The sequence below is a fragment of the Bos grunniens genome, chromosome 5 (assembly GCF_055505025.1).
Source record: "Bos grunniens cultivar Pamir isolate PY7600 chromosome 5, Bosgru_T2T1.0, whole genome shotgun sequence".
NCBI lineage: Eukaryota > Metazoa > Chordata > Mammalia > Artiodactyla > Bovidae > Bos > Bos grunniens.
The window spans coordinates 31,376,367-31,395,010 of record NC_141169.1 but is presented as its reverse complement, the minus strand read 5'-3'; the positions used below and the strand labels follow the sequence as shown (position 1 = coordinate 31,395,010).

The window sequence follows — 18,644 nt, the reverse complement described above, 5'->3', positions numbered from 1 at the left end:
GATTCTACCCAGGTAGGTTGTGGCTCAGTTTCAAATCACACTCACTTCCCACCATGGGTACACTAGTTATGATTACAGTTGAATACATTCAGCTGGTTTATGTATGCAAATATATTTTTACTATACTTTATGATATAGAACTTTGGTTTGCTTTTGTTCACTCCTCTGCATATAATTTTTGTGTGTATTACTCCACATGTTCATATGTATGTTTTTTGGTAAGGCGTTTTGAAGAACTTTAAAGTAGCCCTTGAACTTGTTTCAGAATAGAGGAGGGATGGTCCCATAAGTTTTCTCATTTTTCACTTTAGGTTGTCATTTGCATTAGATTGTAAAGCATATGACCTTTCATTTAATTGCCAAATTCAGTAGTTATCAGCTACTAATACAGGGCAAAAGATTATAATCTTAAGCACATTGCTGCTAATATCTATCAAAAACACTGGAAAAAGAAAAGAAAAATTACCAGGTGTTTCCTAAAGAATACTCACTCTTTCATTCCTCTGGTGGTTTTAACTGTTTTGGAGGATCTGATAAAAAACTATGTTTTCTGAGCGACTGAACTGAACTGATGTTTTCTCTCCAGATGTGTGGGTAAGCAGTTTCAGATATGTATTGCTGTGTAACAAACTACCGCAAAACTTATCGACTTAATATAAAAATCACTTATTATTTCTTATGATTAACTGAGTTATGGACAGTTCTGTTCCACATAGTGTCTGTCATCTGGCTAACTCATGTAATAGTTGCATCCAGCTGGGATTTTAGCAGGGGCTGGACTGCTTAGGATGTTCACATTCCCATGTTTGGGGTCTTTATGTTTGTTTGGGGTCTTTATGTTTGCTGTTGGATGGGGTGTCCTGTTTTTTTTTCCACATGACCTCTCTGAACAAAAACAAGCTGCCAGACTTCTTAAGGGCTTGACCTAGATCCGTCATAGCTTCTCTTCTGTCACATTCTATTAGTCAAAGCAGTCATAAGTCCGACTGAGTTATAAGCAGAGAGGAATAGACCCCACTTTTTTTTTTTTATGACTGTATTCATCAGCTCACTGGACCCTATGTAACTAATCCTTGATCTTTTTGTTTATTTATTTATTTTTGACTGCAGCAGGTCTTCATTACTTTGCACAGGCTTTCTCTAGTTGCTGTAAGCAAGGGCTACTCACGTTGAACGGGCTTTAGGGCGCACAGGCTTCAGTAGTTGCGGCACACAGATTCAGTAGTTGTGGCTTGTGGGCTTTAGACTGAGTGAGCTTAGACTCCACCTCTTGATGGGAGACATAGCATGTACCAACAGGGATGGAATAAATGGTTAGTGACTATCTTTGGTGACAATCTACCATTAGCATATTCACACAGAAGTTTGCATATAACATCAGGGAGTTCATCAACCCATGAGAACCACCTATGAAGTATCTATGTTTGTCAAAGTCCTAGGTTAAGAATCTCAGCTTTAAAATATAAACCAAGTATAGTGTATCCCATAAATGCAAGTTTGGTTTCATATTCAAAAGGCAATGAACCCAGTTATTAATAGTAGGATAAAAGAAAAAAACTCACTCAATCATTTCAGTAGATGCATGCAGAAAAAGATTTGACAAAATCCAATATCCATTTATAAAAAAAAATCAGCAGCAGACTAGGAATAGAAAGAAACTTTAATCTGATAAAGGGCATATATGAAAAACTGACAGCTAACATTATGCCTACTATTGTGAGGTACAGTCTACATTGAAAAGTATATAATATAACTCACATGGGGTTTTTTTTAGATTCTACTTTATTTGGCAAAATTCAGAAACTAATAACGAATTCATATCCTCCTATGTCCTCTCTGAAGAAGGCAGTTTTCCAGAGACAAAACGTCTGTGACTTGGGGATCATCTACCATCTTTAGGCTTTACCTTCAGTTAGCCAATGGCCTAGTGGTCAGGCCTCCAGATCCAAAGCTGTCAGAGACAATAGAAGAAAGTAGAGGGAGGTGCCAAGATGGCGGAGGAGTAGGACGGGGAAAACACTTTCTCCCCCACAAATTCATCAAAAGAGCATTTAAACGTCGAGTAAATTCTACAAAACAACTTCTGAATGCCGGCAGAGGACATCAGGCACCCAGAAAAGCAACCCAAGTCTTCGAAAGGAGGTAGGAAAAAATATTAAAGACAATAAAAGAGACAAAAGAGGGAGGGATGGAGTTCCGTCCCGGGAAGGGAGTCTTAAAAAGAGAGAAGTTTCCAAACACCAGGAAACCTTCTCACTGCCGAATCCGTGCCGAGCTTTGGAAGCACAGAGGGCAACATAACAGGGAGAAAAAATAAATAAACAATTAAAACTCGCAGATTGCGAGCCCTACGGTAACTCCCCCAGCAGAGAAGCAGCGCAGACGCCTGCATCCGCCATTAGCAAGCGGGGGCTGGGCAGGGAGGCGCGGTGCGGGCTGCATCGCTGAGAGGAAGAATCTGGCCTGAATACCCTGAGGACTATCTGAGCGAAATAATTTGGGCTAGCAAACCAGACTGTGGGATATCTACCATGCGAAAAGCCAGCCCTAACCTAAGACACCGCCAGCCCGCGCACGGAACAAAGGACTAAACAGAGATAGCCGGCTGCAGACCTTCCCCCTCCGGTGACAGGCAGCCAGAGCCGGAAGGGGGCAATCGCAGCCCCAGAGAGACATTATCTATAAAACTGGCTTCTTTGTTAACTAAAACTTATTGGGGGTCTGGACGGTCAACATCTGCCTGAGAAGGTGCGCCGGTTTTACACCCAGATAACTGAGAGGCGGGGAGGCGATAAGTCGCAGCATTGGCGCTCGCCAAACACCTCATCACCTGAGCTGCTCGGACCTGGGAAGAGCACAAAACGCAGGCCCAACTGAGTCTGCGCCTCTGAGGACTACTTGAGTGCCTGAACCTGAGCGGCTTGGACCTGGGAGGTGCATGCAACCCAGGGCCAGCCTCGGATTGTTCCCGGCGGAACAATCTAGAGCCTGAGCAGTGTGGGCAGGGAGGCTACACGCGCCATGAGCGGGGGCAGACCCAGTGTGGCTGAGGCACTGCGAGCGCACGCCAGTGTCATTTGTTTGCAGCATCCCTCCCTCCCTCCCCACAGCGCGACTGAACAAAGAGAAGAAATACAGCTCCACCCACCAGAACACTGACACAAGCTTCCCTAACCAGGAAACCTTGACAAGCCACCTCTACATACCCACACACAGCCAGGAAACGCCACAATAAAGAGAACTCCACGAACTGCCAGAATACAGAAAGGACTCCCAAACTCAGCAATTTAAACAAGATGAAGAGACAGAGGAATACCCAGCAGATAAAGGAACAGGATAAATGCCCACTAAACCAAACAAAAGAGGAAGAGATAGGGAATCTACCTGATAAAGAATTCCAAATAATGATAGTGAAATTGATCCAAAATCTTGAAATTAAAATGGAATCACAGATAAATAGCCTGGAGACAAGGATTGAGAAGATGCAAGAAAGGTTTAACAAGGACCTAGAAGAAATAAAAAAGAGTCAATATATAATGAATAATGCAATAAATGAAATTAAAAACACTCTGGAGGCAACAAATAGTAGAATAACAGAGGTAGAAGATAGGATTAGTGAATTAGAAGATAGAATGGTAGAAATAAATGAATCAGAGAGGATAAAAGAAAAACGAATTAAAAGAAATGAGGACAATCTCAGAGACCTCCAGGACAATATTAAACGCTACAACATTCGAATCATAGGGGTTCCAGAAGAAGAAGACAAAAAGAAAGACCATGAGAAAATACTTGAGGAGATAATAGTTGAAAACTTCCCTAAAATGGGGAAGGAAATAATCACCCAAGTCCAAGAAACCCAGAGAGTCCCAAACAGGATAAACCCAAGGAGAAACACCCCAAGACACATATTAATCAAATTAACAAAGATCAAACACAAAGAACAAATATTAAAAGCAGCAAGGGAAAAACAACAAATAACACACAAGGGAATTCCCATAAGGATAACAGCTGATCTTTCAATAGAAACTCTTCAAGCCAGGAGGGAATGGCAAGACATACTTAAAATGATGAAAGAAAATAACCTACAGCCCAGATTATTGTACCCAGCAAGGATCTCATTCAAGTATGAAGGAGAAATCAAAAGCTTTTCAGACAAGCAAAAGCTGAGAGAATTCTGCACCACCAAACCAGCTCTCCAACAAATACTAAAGGATATTCTCTAGACAGGAAACACAAAAATGGTGTATAAACTCGAACCCAAAACAATAAAGTAAATGGCAACGGGATCATACTTATCAGTAATTACCTTAAACGTAAATGGGTTGAATGCCCCAACCAAAAGACAAAGACTGGCTGAATGGATACAAAAACAAGACCCCTACATATGTTGTCTACAAGAGACCCACCTCAAAACAGGGGACACATACAGACTGAAAGTGAAGGGCTGGAAAAAGATTTTCCATGCAAATAGGGACTAAAAGAAAGCAGGAGTCACAATACTCGTATCAGATAAATTAGACTTTAAAACAAAGGCTGTGAAAAGAGACAAAGAAGGTCACTACATAATGATCAAAGGATCACTCCAAGAAGAAGATATAACAATTATAAATATATATGCACCCAACACGGGAGCACCGCAGTATGTAAGACAAATGCTAACAAGTATGAAAGGAGAAATTAACAATAACACAATAATCGTGGGAGACTTTAATACCCCACTCACACCTATGGATAGATCAACTAAACAGAAAATTAGCAAGGAAAAAAAAAAAAAAGGTGTGTAAGGCAACTGGAAATTTAAACATCACTGGATATTTGATGATATTAAGAATTTATTCTTAAAAAAAAAAAAAGAAACCAATATTCATTGCAATACTATTTATAATAGCCAAGAAATGAAAGCATGAATAAAGAAGATGTGGTACATGTATACAATGAAATATTACTCAACATTAAAAGGAGTGAAATAATGCCGTTTGCAGCAACATGGATAGACCTAAAGATGATCATACTAAGTGAACAAAGTCAGAGAAAGACAAATACATATGATATCATATATGTGAAATCTTAAAAAATGATATAAATGAACTTATTTACAAAACGGACAGACCCAAAGACATAGAAAACAAACTTATGGTTCCCAAAGAGGAAAGAGGGAGAGGGATAAATTAGGGATATTAGATTAATAGATACACTCCTATATATAAATCAGAAAAGCAACAAAGTCCTACTGTATAGCACAGGGAACTCTACTCAGTATTCTGTAATAACCTATAAGGGAAAGAATCTGAAAATAATATGTGTAACTGAATCATTTTGGTGTATACCTGAAACTAAAGAACACTGTGAATCAATTATATTTCAATTAAAAAAAATGAAAAAAAAAAAACATCTGTATGAAAAATTAAAAGGAAAAACTTATGATAAAATCTGAAAGTGAAAAAAAAAAGTTGAACATACAAAATAATAGACATGAAACTCAGATAACTAAACCCTAATCACAAGTTTCTTGAGTCAACAATATGTTCGAAACACATACAGATCTCTGTTCTTTTCATCTTCAAGGACAATTTTACCTGAAATCATTCAAGGTGGCCCTGTCCAAAAAAAAAAAATCTCAGTTCTTTCCAGAAAAAAAAAAAAAAAAAAAATCTTCCAGCAAACAAAAGCCCAAGTCCAGACGGCTTCACAGCTGAATTCTGCCAAAAATTTAGAGAAGAGCTAACACCTATCCTGCTCAAATTCTTCCAAAAAATTGCAGAGGAAGGTAAACTTCCAAACTCATTCTATGAGGCCACCATCACCCTAATACCAAAACCTGACAAAGATCCCACAAAAAAAGAAAACTACAGGCCAATATCACTGATGAACATAGACTCAAAAATCCTTAACAAAATTCTAGCAATCAAAATCCAAAACTATTTTTTTTAGTTCCCAACCAATTTCCTGGGACCTCATTGAACTTTGGGCATATTCAAGGCATTATGTCATACATGTGAATATTTTCTGTCATTGGCATCATAATAAATAAAAGAAAAAAACAAATTCCAGATGAAGGTAATAGTAGAGTCTAAGACATCATGAGAAAAAAAAAAAAAAAAGAAGAAAGTAAAAGGAAACTCTCATTTCAAAACAGTGAAGCCTTCCCATCCCTCCTTTTCCCACCCACCACCTTCCACACTCCCAACTTAAATAAAAAGATAATAGAGGACAATGTATGAATGTGAAAGATGCTCACACACAGACCTTCTTTTCAGTTAAGGAGCTGCAAAATCCTCCCCATCCCCTGCCCCCTCTGGAAGGAGGACAATTGGAAACACCATTCAAGGCTTAGTGGCACAAGATGAGACTGGTAAAAACCCAGGGAGAAAATATTTTACCTTCAGCCCATTCTCAGGACTCTAGTGAACTTATACTAAATATAATGCTGGTGGGAGTGAAAACTCACATCATCAAATAGAATCTGGTATCACATTAGAAAAATGAATAATCACCATGATCAAGTGTTTTGTACTGGAAATACAACAATGACTCAGCATTAGAAAAGCTTTTAGAATAATTCATTACAATGTGCTGAAGGAGAAAAGTCATGTCAGTCTCCAAATATTACTGGAAACACATTTAATAAGATTTAATATCCATTCTGACAAAAATTCTTAACATTATGTAAATAATATAGAAATTCTTACATTGAGATATATCCTTTGCATATATTTGATTTTAAAAATTGTAAGACATGTGTTGTCTCAAGGCCAAGAGTAACATCCAATTAAAGATAGAGAAAAGGATAAGATGAGCACCATAACCACTATTATTATTTTACTTTTTAATATGAAGAAATTGTTACATACAGGGTAATTGTAAAATTTATATGATGTCTCAAGATAAATATTCTTTTTACCGTCAATTTTTAAATTTTGATTTTCTCAAGATTGTTGTAACCTCATAGATTAAATAGCCAGATAAATGTGTTTTAATATTAACAACCCAATTTAAAAGTGAGCAAAGGACTTTGAATAGACATTTCTCCAAAGAAGATATCCAAATAATCAATAAGTACATTAAAAGATACTGAGCATCAGTAATCTTTTGGGAAATGCAAATCAAAGCCAGAATGAAGTACCACCTAACACCCACTAGAATGGCTACTATAAAAAAAGAAAAACAAGGGGAGTTCTCTGGTGGTCTAGTAGTTAGGATTCCACACTTTCACTGCTATAGCCTGGGTTCAATTCCTGGGGGGCGGAAAAAAAAACCAAACCAGAAAATAACAAGTGTTGGCAAGGATATATGGAAATTGGAAATTTTACACACTGTTGGAATCACTGCAGATGGTGACTGCAGCCATGAAATTAAAAGACGCTTACTCCTTGGAAGGAAAGTTATGACCAACCTAGATAGCATATTCAAAAGCAGAGACATTACTTTGCCAACAAAGGTTTGTCTAGTCAAGGCTATGGTTTTTCCTGTGGTCATATCTGGATGTGAGAGTTGGACTGTGAAGAAGGCTGAGTGACAAAGAATTGATACTTTTGAACTGTGGTGTTGGAGAAGACTCTTGAGAGTCCCTTGGACTGCAAGGAGATCCAACCAGTCCATTCTGAAGGAGATCAGCCCTGGGATTTCTTTGGAAGGAATGATGCTAAAGCTGAAACTCCAGTACTTTGGCTACCTCATGCGAAGAGTTGACTCATTGGAAAAGACTCTGATGCTGGGAGGGATTGGGGGCAAGAGGAGAAGGGGACGACAGAGGATGAGATAGCTGGATGGCATCACTGACTCGATGGACATCAGTCTCAGTGAACTCTGGGAGTTGGTGATGGACAGGGAGGCCTGGCGTGCTGCAATTCATGGGGTCGCAAAGAGTCGGACACGACTGAGTGACTGATCTGATCTGATACACTGTTGGTGGGAAAGTTAAATGGTTTGGTCTCTTTGGAAAATAGCTGGGGACTACTCAAAAAAAAAAAAAACAACCATAAATAGAGTTATCATATATTATGATCCAACAACTCCACTTCTGGGTATAAAACTAAAAAAATTGAAAGCAGCATCTGAAAGAGATGTTTTTATATATCCAAGTTCATGACAGCATTATTCACAATAGCCAAAAGATATTGAAAACCCTAATGTTCATCAAGGGATGAATGGATAAACAAAATAACATTTGCCTTGTCAGAGGTTTATAGGAAAACTGTAACCAGACCTATGTGGACAGTTGCAAGAACAAAGGATTCTGCCACCAAGAAGTTTGCAGTGACCAACCACACCCCCTGTCTTTCAGAAGAAGCTTGAATTACAACTTGGAGAAAGTGGGTCTTTGGGACAGTAGCCCACTATCTTTTCAGTCTGCTGGCTTTCTGAATAAAGTCACTATTCCTTGCCCCAACAACTTGTCTCTTGATTTATTGACCTGGGGTGTGGCAAGCAGTACAAGCTTAGACAGTAACACAGTTTATGCTACCTTCTGTCTCTATGTTTTGTCAGTAGTTGCGGCTTGTTGGCTCTAGAACTCAGGCTCAGTAGTTGTGGCAGTAGGCTTAGATGCCGCATGGCTTGTGGAATCTTCCCAGACCAGGGATTGAACCCATGGTTCCCTTCATTGGCAGGCAGATTCATTACCACTGGACTACCAGGGGAGTCTCAATTTTTTTATTTTTAATATTTGGCCACACCATGTGGGATCTTAGTTCCCTGACCAGAGATTGAATTCAGGCCCTTGGCATTGAAAGTGCTGGGTCCTAACCACTGGATCACCTGGGAATTCCCTTGTTTTTCTCTTTCTGACTTACGTCACTTAGTATGATAATCTCTAGGTCCATCCATGTTACTGCTAATGGCACTATTTCATTTTGAGGGGATGCTGAGCAGTATTCCATATATACACTACGTTTTCTTTATCCATTCATCTGTTGATGGGCATTTAGCCTGCTTCCATGTCTCGGGCTTCAGAAGCTTGGACCTTCCTGGTGGCTCAGATGGTAAAGAATCTGCCTGCAATGCAGGAGACCCAGGTTCAATCCCTGGGTCAGGAAGATCCCTTTGAGAGGGGAATGGCAACCCACTCCAATATTCTTGCCTGGAGAATTCCATGGACAAAGGAGCCTGGTGGGCTGTAGTCCATGAGTCAACACACCATGTCTTGGCTAGCGCAAATAATGCAACTTTGAACGTTGGGGTGCATGCGTCTTTTCAAATTAGAATTTTCTCTGGATATATGCTCAGGAGTGGGATTGCTGGATTGTATGGCAACTCTACTTTTAATTTTTTAAGGAACCTCCAGTGTTGTCGTTGTTCCGTCACTAAGTCGTGTCTTTGTGACCCCAGTGGACTGCAGCACGCTAGGCTTCCTGTCCTTAACTCTCTCCCAGATTTGGCTCAAACTCTTGTCCATCCTGCTTTCCATAGTGGCTGCACTATGAAGGCTTCCCTGTCCTTCACTATCTTCCGGATTTTGCTCAAACTCACCTCCATACTGCTTTCCATAGTGGCTGCACCAATTTACATTCCCACCAACAGTGTAGGAGGGTTCCCTTTCTGCCATACTCTCTCCAGCATTTGTTATTTGTAGCCTTTTTAATGATGGCCATTCTGACTGGTGTGGTGTGGTACCTCATTGTAGGTTGTTGTTTTTTTTAATTTTTTAAAATGTATTTTTGGCTGCAGTGGGTCTTCATTGCTGTATGTGGCCTTTCTCTAGTAAGCAGCAAGCAGGGACTACTCTCTAACTGTGGTGTTCAGGTTTCTCCTTTCGGTGGCTTGTCTTGTTGCAGAGCATGGGCTCTAGAGCACACAGGCTTCAGGAGTTGTGGCACTCAGGCTCAGTTGCCCTGTGTATGTGAAATATTCCTAGACCAGGAATTGAATCCAACCCATGTCCCCTGCATTGGCAGGCAGACTCTTAACCACTGAACCACCAGGGAAGTTCCTTCATTGTAGTTTTGATTTGCATTTCTCTAATAGAGATGTTGAGCATCTTTTCAAATGCCTATTGACCATCTATATGTCTTCTTTGGAGAAACGTCTATTTAGGTCCTCTGCTTAGACAGAGGAGCCTAGCAGGCTACAGTCCATGGGGTCCCAAAGAGTTGGACACGACTGAGCAACTAACACTTTGTTGTTGTTTTTTTTTTAATTAAGAGAAAAGTTTTCATTGGTTGGGGATGGGGGGAGGACCCTTACTTTATTTAATTCTTAGTAATGGCATCACTAAGGAAAGAGAAGTGGATCCAGGGAAATCAGATCCCTTTGGGGGATGTGCAAGCTGCCCAGAATCCCTTGTCCTTCCCCACTTTGGACACTTGGGGTGGGTGTGAGTGAGTGAAGGGATGAAGCAGGGCATGATTGATAAAGCTTACTAGGAGGCAAAAGGTGCTGATGGGTATCATCTTGGGCCTGTGGAGGGAGGGTGTGGGCTGGGGCTCCCAGTAAATCCAGGGGCTCTTTTGCATCCAAGCCTGGCTGCTAGCCCTTTCCGTTCACTTTCTTGGCTTTGGCCTTGGCTTTGGTCTTGGGAGTGCAGGACTTGGTCACATGGATGGTCTAATGGCACTCAGCATTGTACTGTGCCTCCTTCAGGGTGGCGGGCTCTAGTGTCCATGCCCCCATCACATCCCCCCACAAGGTCTCAAACTTGTACTTGCAGTAGGCTTCAAACTCCTCCTTCCTTCTTCCAGTACATATGGGCACCTGGCACCAGATGCACAGAGTCTGGGCCCTATAGGTGCCCTGGCAGCAACTGACACCACAGTCTTTGATGCTGAGGTTGCAGGGCCTCCAGGTCCACTCCATGCACTCGCTCCCTGGGCCTTCCATCTTTACTTTGTCTTTCTTTTTGGCCACCTCTGAAGTGAGCACCAGCAGAGTGAGGAGGGCAAGGAGGAGGAAGCCTGGGCACTGCATCCTGAGTAGGGAGCATGAATCAGAGTCCCCACTGGGGACCACAGGTGTGGACCTCCCACCTTTTGCCCCAGTTTCCAGACCCAAAGGGTTGGGCTGCTATTGCAATGGCAGTGGATTGGGGTGAGGGCTGCCAGCCTTGGGTAGCCTGGGCTGCCTTGCTGCCAGCCTGGGCTCACAGCGGGACGAATCTCCCCAGGGGCCACCTGGAGCCTGAGAGGCAGCTCAGACTCCCACTCCACTTCCAGACCCCAGGTTGTCAGCAGGGGAGGTGCTCAAGACCCTGCAGACTCTTATGGGCCCTGCAGGCCCAGTTGGGTTAGTTTGTTTTTTGTCATTGAGCTGTATGAGCTATTTGTATATTTTGTTCTGAAACTTTTTATCTCTATATGAATAGAAAAGATTTATATCTTTAAAAGTCAGAGCCTAGAGGATGAAATATTGTGTCTATTTCAGGATATAGGTAACATTGTTTATTTGCCACATGGCACAGTTTATGGGATCTTAGTTTCCTGACCAGGGATTGAACCTGTGCCCTCAGCAATGAAAGCAGAGTCCTAATCACTGGACAGCCAGGGAATTCCCATGACATTTTTAACTTATAGCAAAAGTAGTAGAATACAAAAGGAGAAGGCGATGGCACCCCACTCCAGTACTCTTGCCTGGAAAATCCCATGGACGGAGGAGCCTGATAGGCTACAGTCCATGGGGTCGAGAAGAGTCGGACACGACTGAGCGACTTCACTTTCACTTTTCACTTTCACGCATTGAAGAAGGAAATGGCAACCCACTCCAGTGTTCTTGCCTGGAGAATCCCAGGGACAGGGGAGCCTGGTGGGCTGCCGTCTATGGGGTCGCACAGAGTCGGACACGACTGAAGCGACTTAGCAGCAGCAGCAGCAGTAGAATACAAAGGTTAAAGTAAAAGAAACAGGTCCAGTATGGTCCAGATTTGTTCTTTCCTTATACAGTGGTTGCCAGAGGCTGGGGGAGGGTGGACTGGGAATTGTTTAATGGGTATGGAATTTTAGTTTTGCAAGATGAAAAGAATTCAAGAGATTGATTGCATAACTGTGAATGCACTTTACACTACTGAACTGTATACTTAAAAAATGGTTAAGATAGTAAATTTTATTCTATGTGTGTTTTACCACAATTAAAAATAAAGTAAAACTGAGAGTTCTCTGGGGGTTCAATCCCTGGTTGGGAAACTAAGAGTCCACAATCCTCATGGCAAAAAAAAAAAAAAGAAAATTAATTAAAATAAATAGTATATAAAAATAAAGTGTTTTAAAGTTATTTAAATTCTAATATTAAAAGTATTTCCTTATAAATTTATAAAATTTATTTTAAATGTATTTATAGCATTGCAGTTTATGTTAAAAGTAGTTTGTAATTGAGAAAATATAAAAGCAAAAGGTTTAAAATCTCATTCTTGACGGTTTACAAACTGTTTAAAAATGCTTAGTCATCTTTCAGTGTGCTCCTGCTAATTAATATCCATATATTTGTTCATTTTTTTCCCTCTGTTTTTGTTGTTGTTTCATTTTGGATACTTTTTATTGTTATATCTTCAATTCATTGACCTTTTCTTCTGTGGTGTCTAATCTACTGTTCAGCTTTTTTTTTTTGGTCACACTGTGTAGTATGTGGGATCTTCATTCCCCCACCCCTGCCTCTTGCAGTGAAGCACAGAATCCTAACCATTGGGCCACGGTGTAAGTTCTCTGTTTATCCCATTTACTATTTTTTTTGAAATCTCAGATATATTTTTCATCTCCAGAAGTTTTTTCTGTATCTCTACTTTCTTGAACATATGTCATATAATTATAATAACTTTTAAGATTTTTGCTTGGTTTAGGTCATACCTGAATGGTCTAGTGGTTTTCCCTACTTTCTTCAATTTAATTCTGAATTTGGCAATAAGGAGTTCATGATCTGAGCCACAGTCAGCTCCCAGTCTTGTTTTTGCTGACTGTATAGAGCTTCTCCATCTTTGGCTGCAAAGAATATAATCAATCTGATTTTGGTGTTGACCATCTGGTGATGTCCATGTGTAAAGTCTTCTCTTGTGTTGTTGGAAGAGGGTGTTTGCTATGACCAGTGCGTTCTCTTGGCAAAACTCTATTAGCCTTTGCCCTGCTTCATTCTGTACTCCAAGGCCACATTTGCCTGTTACTCCAGGTGTTTCTTGACTGCCTACTTTTGCATTCCAGTCCCCTATAATGAAAAGGACATCTTTTTTGGGTGTTAGTTCTAAAAGGTCTTGTAAGTCTTCATAGAACTGTTCAGCTTCAGCTTCTTCAGCACTACTGGTCGGGGCATAGACTTGGATTACTGTCATATTGAATGGTTTGCCTTGGAAATGAATAGAGATCATTCTGTCGTTTTTGAGATCACATCCAAGTACTGCATTTCGAACTCTTTTGTTGACCATGATGGCCACTACATTTCTTCTAAGGGATTCCTGCCCACAGTAGTAGATATAATAGTCATATGAGTTAAATTCACCCATTCCAGTCCGTTTTAGTTTGCTGATTCCTAGAATGTCGACGTTCACTCTTGCCATCTCCTGTTTGACCACTTGCCTTGATTCATGGACCTGACATTCCAGGTCCCTATGCAATATTGCTCTTTACAGCATCAGACCTTGCTTCTGTCACCAGTCACATCCACAACTGGGTATTGTTTTTGCTATGGCTCAATCCCTTCATTCTTTCTGATGTTATTTCTCCACTGATCTCCAGTAGCATATTGGGCACTTACCGACCTGGGGAGTTCCGCTTTCAGTATCCTATCATTTTGCCTTTTCATACTGTTCATGGGGTTCTCAAGGCAAGAATACTGAAGTGGTTTGCCATTCCCTTCTCCAGTGGACCACATTCTATAGACCTCTCCACCATGACCCGTCTGTCTTGGGTGGCCCCATATGGCATGGGTTAGTTTCACTGAGTTAGATAAGGCTGTGGTCCGTGTGATCAGATTGGCTAGTTTTCTGTGATTATGGTTTCAGTGTGTCTGCCCTCTGATGCCCTCTCACAACACCTACCATCTTACTTGGGTTTCTCTTACCTTGGACGTGGGGGTATCTCTTCACGGCTGCTCCAGCAAAGCGAAGCTGCTGCTCCTTACCTTGGATGAGTCGCCCCTCCTGACCTTGAATGTGGAGTAGCTCCTCTCAGCCCTCCTGCACCCACGCAGCTGCTACTCCTTGGACGTGCAGTTGCTCCTATCGGCCACCGCCCCTGACCTCGGACGGAGGTTTGTGACATTGTACAGGAGACAGGGATCAAGACCATCCCCATGGAAAAGAAATGCAAAAAAGCAAAATGGCTGTCTGGGGAGGCCTTACAAATAGCTGTGAAAAGAAGAGAAGCAAAAAGCAAAGGAGAAAAGGAAAGATATAAGCATCTGAATGCAGAGTTCCAAATAATAGCAAGGAGAGATAAGAAGTCTTCCTCAGCGATCAATGCAAAGAAATAGAGGAAAACAACAGAATGGGAAAGACTAGAGATCTCTTCAAGAAAATTAGGGATACCAAGGGAACATTTCATGCAAAGATGGGTTCAATAAAGGACAGAAATGGTATGGACCTAACAGAAGCAGAAGATATTAAGAAGAGGTGGCAAGAATACACAGAAGAACTGTACAAAAAAGATCTTCACGACCCAGATAATCACGAAGGTGTGATCACTGACCTAGAGCCAGACATCCTGGAACGTGAAGTCAAGTGGGCCTTAGAAAGCATCACTACGAACAAAGCTAGTGGAGGTGATGGAATTCCAGTTGAGCTATTTCAAATCCTGAAAGATGATTCTATGAAAGTGCTGCAGTCAATATGCCAGCAAATTTGGAAAACTCAGCAGTGGCCACAGGACTGGAAAATGTCAGTTTTCATTCCAATCCCAAAGAAAGGCAATGCCAACGAATGCTCAAACTACCACACAATTGCACTCATCTCACACGCTAGTAAAGTAATGCTCAAAATTCTCCAAGCCAGGCTTCAGCAATATGTGAACCGTGAACTTCCAGATGTTCAAGCTGGTTTTAGAAAAGGCAGAGGAACCAGAGATCAAATTGCCAACATCCACTGGATTATGGAAAAAGCAAAAGAGTTCCAGAAAAACATCTATTTCTGCTTTATTGACTATGCCAAAGCCTTTGACTGTGTGGCTCACAATAAACTGTGGAAAATTCTGAAAGAGATGGGAATACCAGACCACCTGACCTGCCTCTTGAGAAACCTATATTCAAGTCAGGAAGCAACAGTTAGGACTGGACATGGAACAACAGACTGGTTCCAAATAGGAAAAGGAGTACGTCAAGGCTGTATATTGTCACCTGGCTTATTTAACTTATATACAGAGTACATCATGAGAAACGCTGGGCTGGAAGAAGCACAAGCTGTAATCAGGATTGCCGGGAAAAATATCAATAACCTCAGATATGCAGATGACACCATCCTTATGGCAGAAAGCGAAGAGAAACTAAAAAGCCTCTTGATGAAAGTAAAAGAGGAGAGTGGAAAAGTTGGCTTAAAGCTCAACATTCAGAAAACGAAGATCATGGCATCTGGTCCCATCACTTCATGGGAAATAGATGGGGAAACAGTGGAAAGAGTGTCAGACTTTGTTTTTTGGGGGGTCCAAAATCACTGCAGTTGGTGACTGCAGCCATGAAATTAAAAGACGCTTACTCCTTGGAAGGAAAGTTATGACCAACCTAAATAGCATATTAAAAAGCAGAGACATTACTTTGCCAACAAAGGTCCATCTAGTCAAGGCTATGGTTTTTCCAGTGGTCATGTATGGATGTGAGAGTTGGACTGTGAAGAAAGCTGAGCGCCGAAGAATTGATGCTTTTGAACTGTGGTGTTGGAGAAGACTCCTGAGAGTCCCTTGGACTGCAAGGAGATCCAACCAGTCCATCCTAAAGGAGATCAGTCTTGGGTGTTCATTGGAAGGACTGATGCTGAAGCTGAAACTCCAATACTTTGCCACCTTATGCGAAAAGTTGATTCATTGGAAAAGACCCTGATGCTGGGAGGGATTGGGGGCAGGAGGAGAAGGGGACAACATAGGATGAGATGGCTGGATGGCATCACCGACTCAATGGACATAAGTTTGGGTATACTCTGGGAGTTGGTGATGGACAGGGAGGCCTGGCATACTGCGATTCATGGGGTCACAAAGAGTCAGACACAACTCAGCAACTGAACTGAACTGAAGATTTTTGTTTATTAATAATGCTAATGAATTATTTAATTTATTCTGGTATATAATACTTTGTAAATAACAATATCAATAGTTAATAGAAATATGATTACTGAAAGCAGATTTTGTTTTGGAGTTCCTTTTCTTCCTTAGACTATATACTTACAATGGATATACAATCAAATTATTTCTTTTTTCTGGCCACCCCCTGCAGTGTGTGGGATTTTAGTTCCCCCAAACCAGGGATTAAATGCTGGGCCCTTAGCAGTGAGAACATGGACTTCTAACTACTGAACTACCAGCGAATCCCCAAATACTGTGATTTAAAGTCACTTGAAATAATCCTCCAGTTTGTAAATAAGCCACCAACTTCATACTTGGTTAGATTGATTTGTTTCATTTTGCTTTTGATTGGCAGATATTTTTTCCACCTTGATTTAATTCATTTGTATAATACATAATACAGTTACATGTTTCTACAGTCAAATGATACAACAAATACATTCAAAGAAGACTGGCTAGACCATATTCCTTTCCCTCACAGGTAATTTAAAAAATTTGTTTTGGTTTATGCTTCCATTGTTTGTTTGTTTGTTTAATCATGGTGAGATATTACAAACATTAAATGTACTATTTTAACCTTTTAAAAATCCTGAAATATAGGTGATTTACAATATTATAGAAGTTTTAGGTGTACAATGTAGAGATTCAATATTTTTATAGATTATACTTCATTTAAAGTTATTATAAAAAATAAAATAATAAAGTTATTATAAAATATTATATCAACTGTGTTGTTTTTGTCGTTCAGTTGCCCAGCCATGTCTGACTCTTTGTGACCCCATGGACTGCAGCATGCCAGGCCTCCCTGTCCCTCACCATCTCTCAGAGTTTTCATATTCATAGCATCGGGTGATGCCGTCCAGCCATCTTTTTCTCTGATGCCCTCTTCTCCTTCTGCCTTTAATCTTTCCCAGCATCGGGGACTTTTCCAATGAGTCATCTATTCACATCAGATGACCAAAATACTGGAGCTTCAGCTTCAGCATCAGTCCTTCTAGTGAATATTCAGGGTTGATCTCCCTTAGGATTGACTGGTTTGATATCCTTGCTGTCCAAGGGACTTTGAGGAGTCCTCCAGCACCACAGTTTGAAGTCATCAATTCTTTGGCATTCAACTACACTTCACTAAAAATAAAAGTTATTATGAAATAATGGCTATGTTTCTCTGTGCTATACAATATATCCCTGTTGCTTACATTTTAACCTATTTTAAATGTCCAGTTGAAGTTGTAGCATTAAGTACATTCACATTGTTGTGCAACCATCACCACTGTTCATCATTTCAAACCAGATGAAATAGTGTATCCTTTAAACAATAACTTCCCATTATATGCTCCCCCCATGCCCTGGGAACTCCTATTCTATTTTCTGTCTCTATGAATTTGACCATTCTAGTTATCTCATAAGTGGAATGAGACAATATTTGCTTTAAAAAAAATTATTTTTGGCTGTGCTGGGTTTTCATTGCTGCATTTGGGCTTTCTCTAGTTGTAGTGAGTGGGAGCTACTCTTCGTGTGGCTTCTCATTGCAGTGGCTTCTCTTGTTGTAGATCACCGTCTCTAGGCAAGTGGGCTTCAGTAGTTGCAGCTCTCTGGCTCTAGAGCTCCAGCTCAGCAGTTGTGGCACACGGGCTTAGTTGCTCCGTGGCATGTGGGATCCTCCTGGGCTCAAACCTGTGTTCCCTGCATTAACAGGTGGATTCTTATTCACTGTGCCACCAGGAAAGTACCAATATTTGTTTTTTTAACTCAATGATTTTTGTATTTGTTCCTATTTTATCTTACACTTTACTCTTCTAGCGAATGACCATTGTACATCTACCATGTATCATATTTTGCTATATGCTGGGAATGTAAATTAAACGCTGACATTTGATCTCATTTCCACACTAGTTTTTTATCTGAATGAGCAAAACCTTTTACTTTTGTGCATCAGATCTGTTTCCATTAGCTTTAGTTAAAACTGCTGAGCAGAAGTCCCCTCTTGGTCCAGTAGCTAAGACTCTGCGCTTGCAATACAGGGAACCCAGGGTTCGATCCCTGATGAGGGAACTAGATCCCACATGCTTCAACTATGAATCCACTAAAGATCCCCCATGCAATTAAAGATCCCACATCCACATCGAAGACTGGAGATCTCACAACTAAAACCCAGCACAGCCAGATAAATATTAAAAAAAAAAAAACTGCTAAGGAATACTGAATTGACTTTCAAATTAGTTGATCTATTTTTATTTCTATTAACTTACATTAAACTGATTATAGCACTACAATACAATTCACCCTTTAGTTTGCAGTGCCAAAGAAAAAAATAGATTAAATAGGTAGTTAATACCAGAAAATCATTTCATCGTCACTGGGTATTATCCCAGAACAAGGTAACACGATGGCACAAGACAACTTGCTGTTCCTGGGTTCTTAGCCTTTTCGTCAGTTGGACTGGCAGCTGACCTCTGTTGCTGAAGTCCT

At 40.7% G+C, this 18,644-nt stretch overlaps 1 pseudogene; it reads right to left on the bottom strand.

The window, feature by feature from the left end:
- Nucleotides 1-10,416: 10,416 nt before the first annotated feature.
- Nucleotides 10,417-10,902, bottom strand: LOC147371660 (midkine pseudogene; annotated as a pseudogene).
- Between the last annotated feature and the right edge of the window lie 7,742 nt (nt 10,903-18,644).